This window comes from Triticum dicoccoides, chromosome 2B (genome assembly GCF_002162155.2).
Source record: "Triticum dicoccoides isolate Atlit2015 ecotype Zavitan chromosome 2B, WEW_v2.0, whole genome shotgun sequence".
In the NCBI taxonomy this organism is placed as follows: domain Eukaryota; kingdom Viridiplantae; phylum Streptophyta; class Magnoliopsida; order Poales; family Poaceae; genus Triticum; species Triticum dicoccoides.
Window position 1 is genome coordinate 8532210 of NC_041383.1, and position 5388 is coordinate 8537597.

At 47.1% G+C, this 5388-nt stretch overlaps 1 pseudogene; it reads right to left on the reverse strand.

Annotated features, from left to right (window-relative positions):
- Nucleotides 1-2832: 2832 nt before the first annotated feature.
- Nucleotides 2833-5388, reverse strand: part of LOC119360172 — a 16308-nt pseudogene continuing 13752 nt past the window's right edge.

Consider the following 5388-nt stretch of genomic DNA (forward strand, 5'->3'; position numbering starts at 1 on the left):
CCACAAACAATGTCTTTGTCATTTGATCCTGTTTTTATCCGTTAGATAGGAATAGCTTTGCTAAATACTGAGAACTCTCGGCCCTCGCTTTATCATAGGAAGTAAACTGGATATTCACAAGTAACATGTGGCAGGCCTTCTTCAAAGCACTGCAAGTGAAATTGAGGTTTAGCTCTGCCTATCACCCACAATCAGATGGCCAGACAGAACGTGTGAATCAGTATGTGGAAAATTACTTACGTTGCATGGTTTTTCAGCGACCAAGGAAGTGGGCTAGTTTGGATCAAGCAAATGCCACTTGGGAGGATGCCGACTTCATCAAAGGTCTCTTTCCGGAGTTCTATACAGCTCCTATTCGTGGTTGGTGCCCTAATTCCAACACTTGACAATGCTTTGGGGGAGGTATTGTCATATCTGAAGATTATTGTACCTAACTCTCGATTGAATTCAGAGTGCTGCCTTTACTTCATCTGCCGTGAACGGAGCCAAGAGGCTTGCGTTCATTTCTTCAGTTACTCGCCTGTTTACTTTCCCCAGTAGCCCTGGGTCGGGAGCTAGGACTTCTGAGGTGAACAGTCCCTCAAAGTAACCCTGTATCAGAGATGCTAACTGGTCATTACCTTCAATCCTGTTGCCGTTTGAGTCATTCAGAAACTTTATTATGTTCTTCTTTTTTCTCCGTTGCAAAATGATGTGATGAAAGAAGCTCGTATTTCGGTCTCCATGGCGGAGCCAATTAGCCCTTCCTCTTTGCAGCCATTAATCCGAGTGCAAACTCTCTCAATTAAGTGTTGGAAGCAGTCGCTCCTATCCACTCCTACCAGGGAGGGGAGCCCCAAGTATTTGTCAGTGAGCGATTCGGTGACAATATTCAGCAGGTTGCATACCTCTTATCTGTCCCCCCTATCTGTCTAAGGGTCCTTGGTAAAACTCTCTTCATTGAAGGCAGTACGTGGGTATCCATCTTATCTACGGTCCGCGGGTCATCCACATGACCAAAACAAAGGGTACGAAAGCAGTGAAACCGATATATCTGTTGAAGGCGATCCCACCGGTCCTATTTATTAAGTTGCAATGGCGAGTATCTTTGGACCCCAAAGAGTTGTATAAGTTGGAAAATGGAGATTTGCCGGTGGCATTGGCCGTTGGGCAGCTAGCTATTGCATTTGAAGGCTCCACAGAAAGAACCCGCAGGTACTATTACGACAGGTGGCTTCGAATCCAGTTTGTTAGTCGTTTGCATCTCGGTTAACAAAAATAAGCTGGAATCCCTCCATTCGTAGATCAATCAGCTAAAGTTGTTAAAACAATGCCCCGGTAAAAAGGTAGCAGAAGGTCATTCTTTCTTACTCTAAGTTGCACTCAGGTGCTGCCGTTTTAGAGCTAGGCGATATTCTCTGTGTAAACCAGTATCGTATCTGTTCGATATGGACCATTCTATAAGTATAGTCATTTCAGTCTTCCTCAAAGGATCTCCGATCTATTGTGCAACCTTCCCTTCGAAACCCACCCCACACGAATACTTCTACCCCTTATCACAGCTCCAATGCCCACAGGCATCTGTCTCTAGCACAAATCTTTTACTGAAATCAGGGAGAACCAACACAGGGGCCTCAATTAAAGCTTGCTTGAGAACATCAAAGGATTGCTTTGGCTTGTCCACACAAATGGTACTCCTTTCTTTAACAAGTTCGTGAGAGGTCTCCTAATTATGTATATACAGGATGAGTCACATCTTGACCGGAGCCAAGCGGAGCACAAAAAGTGAAGAGAAAGGATTTGTTCACCACTTTAAGCCAAAAGATAGAAATGAAAGCTGTTCCCATAGAATGAGATTAGATCCCGCAAGTGAGCTATTTATACCGAAGCTTACAAGAAGCAAAGTTGAAACGGGAGCTTTCCCACCACGGCATCCAACTCTTCTCTTCCGTAAGCAAAGGGGCTTTCAACGAGATAGGGAGCCGTACAATTTCACCCGTGGGTGGGGCTGGCTACGCTTGCTAGATTGGATCAAATATACGTGTCCTACGCTAGGCGGAATCGTTGTTTCACTCCTCCAAGCGTTCCTTGCCAATGGGTAAAGCCTTTATCTATCACTTCGGTCGGAGACATATTAATTACCTTTTTTATCCTTGGACCCTTGAAAGCTCGCTTCCCTTCCTGAACTGAGGGAAACCGGTGCCTGAGAGATCCGTTATCTGCAGTCTCTGAGCTTGATTGCATATCTTTTCCTGCTCATACATGTGTTTTTGCACGCTTGAGACCTCCTCTTTCGCTTGGCTATCCGAGGAAAGATGTCTTACGAGGTGGGTTGGACAACGTACGTAGTGAGCCTGCTGCTATCAGTGCGAAGATGAGCATCTATCTTTCTTTTCAGGATTTAGTGTGTGTGTGCTTGTTCTTAAGGGAACGTGCAAATCACCCAATCATATCAGGATGGATCCAATGGGTGTGATTTTTGTCTGTATTGATCACTTACCCACGCTATAAGAAGAAGGGCGTCATGGAAGAGTTTGGGGTCCAAAGCCACACCTTCTTTCCCCCATAGGAACAGAGGTCAGGAAATGCCGGCAGGGCGCTGCATTCAATTTATGTATTTCGCTATTTCGAATACCTAAACTGCTGCTAACAAGAATAAGTACGGAGAGATTGGATCTCCCTGGCGTAGTCCCTGAGAAGGTTTGAATTCCTCAAGACGCTCCCCATTGAAAAGAACCGAGAAGGTAACTGAAGTCACTAACCTCATCACCATAGAAATCCCACCTTCGCTGAAAAAAAGTGGGCTGGATAGCCGTCCGGGCCAGCGGCCTTTCAGGGTACATCTTAAAAAGGTCACACTTCAGAACCAGTAAAGGGCGCAGTCAATTTCTCATTCATTGCCTGAGATACTTTCCGAGGAACTGTCGACAGAACGAACATCCTCCATTCTTTCAGTACCTTCAGCAGTATAGAGATGTTTAAAGAACTCATTCGTCATCCCACTCATCTCCTCTGAAGGGACAAGGAAGGATTGTCTGAAGTAGGACCTATTCGTAGCTCATTTCAAATGGGCCAAAGAAACTAGGGCCACAGAGACCCCCCCTGTGTCATGAAAAGAGACACTTTCGGTAGTCACAAAACCCTATTTTAAGAAATAAGTCATTAGATCCCGTATCGGCTATAGCAGTGAAGTTCTCATAAGCTTTCATCATGTCGAGATTTAGTGCACACACCTGATCATCTCGTGCCTCTTATATAGTTTCTAGTTTAGGAGTCCGAGCTGGAAGAACAAAAGGTGGAGCTCCGCCCTAGTGTTACCCTTTGCCTCGCTCTTTAGAGGCATGAGTGGTCACAACTCGACGTAGTCTAGCAGTTCTATTTGGCGCACGAATTGCGTATAGCAAAGTTGAAGAAGGCATTCTAGGAGCTAAAGGCGTCTCACTCGTCTCTCATTATACTTATGTGAGTATAAGAACAATTAGTTGCTTGTGAATATCCATAATTGTGATAAGCTCGGCATATGGAACCTCTCAGCTGCTCCCTCGGGATAGGTAGGCCCACCCCCCCTTTCCCGAGAGGCGGCCGGGCTGTGTTTCCCCTGCGGCCACCCAGTGGCGGCAGAAAATGAAAAAGGCTGGGCTCCGCGCGGTTCGCGTTTTATTGTAAAAAGAGAGCTTTTCATTCTCTTATAGAAGCCCGCGCCCACGCGGGTAAAGCCCAGCGAAGCTGCAGGGAGCACTGAGCAATGGGGGGATGAGGGCGACTCCGCCCACGGGTTGGACCACACCACAGGCAAAAGTCCTTTCACGGCAAGAGAAGGGTGACCGGAACAAGAAAAGGGAGCTAGTCGTTGGAGGGAAGACAAGGCTCGTTCCGTGCGACTCCACAGAAGAGTACGCGCGCTAGAAAAGGCAGCCAGCTTAAAAACGCTAGCTAGCTACTTTTGTAGCCTTATTTAGTTTGGTTGCCTACGCTTGCTCTCCGGAGCGCTACGGCAACACCCCCTGCTTGCTTCTTTCTGTTCGACGCGGAGCTCGCAGCCTCCCCACCCTTGCTTAGCTTCCACTTGTGATCCTGGAGGATTTGGAGAAATGCGCCCGACCATGAAGAATGGATTTTGTATTTTCTTTCATGTGAACGGCCCTATCTTGTAAAGAATGGTTTTTCGTGCTATAGACCACGTTGAGAAAGACCAACTAACAACACAAATAAAGACCGTTCCATTTTGGTACCTCGAAAGGGAGGTGCTCCTTATGATGCTACGGACGGCTGTCCGAAGTGCATGCAATGACGGGCTCGGATAGGATAGGATTGTGCGCGCCGGGCCCTTCGGGTGTCCATATTTTGGCCGACCTTAGTGTATATACTATGTTATGGTTATGCGGCCGTAATATTTTGATACCTTCCACCGCTGTTATGCCAGAAATCCAAGGTTCCACACGAGCTCCTGTTCTGCGGCGTGGTGGCAGGACCGCTAGGGGATTGGCTTCGGGTGTAGGTAGGGTCAAATCCGCAGGGGTCATGCAAATACATAGGCCCCTTCCCTTCTGCCGAGTTGTTTATAAGGCGCTTTCCGTTCTACGGTCCCTCGGAGCAAAGGGTTAGGCAGGTAGTACGGGCCCTCTGACTTCCAGCTATGTGCTGTGTGCGACTCCCGCGAAGCGAATGAAGGGAAGCTCTTCGAGCTTTCTCCGCCAGCGGCTTATGTAGTGGTCGGCATTCCTACGTCCTCCGACTGATCCCCACTGGAGATTATATGAGGGGTCTTGGAAACTGTCGTGACGCTTTGGTGACGAAGGTCACCGGGGTGACTATGGAAGGATTCCGTGGTAGTCTCTGACTCCCTCCAACTCAATCAATATCAAGAACATGTCGTGAGCATGGGGGTTTGGCCGACTACTAAACTATTGGGTAGGGCTTTTCTAGTTATAGCTTCTATAGTGAGTGGCCCTTCCGCTTTGATCTAGTTGTAGTTTGTATTGTACTAACTTGAACACATATCAAAGAAAGGCGATCAATCAATAAGTAGTTGCCCTTCTCTGGCCTGGGAAAAGCAGCGAACTCGTTAAACAAGGGGCTTTTTTATTCATGGTCGCTACTGTTGTATTGTATATTGTCGGGGGAAGCTACTGCTTCTACGACAGCTCCGCTTCCTTGTCTTGCTTCTACTTTGCTTGTTTGCGCGAAGGCTTAGAGTCCTTTTCGCTAGGTCCAAATTCGTCAAAGCGAAAGATCTAATCCAACGGAAATCCCGCATATTGAGCGCAACTGATATGTGGCTACTAGGCGCGATCATCCCGCATGCCATAAAAAAATACTTCTTTTTTTATGGCCCGTCATATAAAGATAGAATAGATATGGATAGAGAGACATTCTATTGATTCGCGAAATGGCTCGTCGATCCAAATG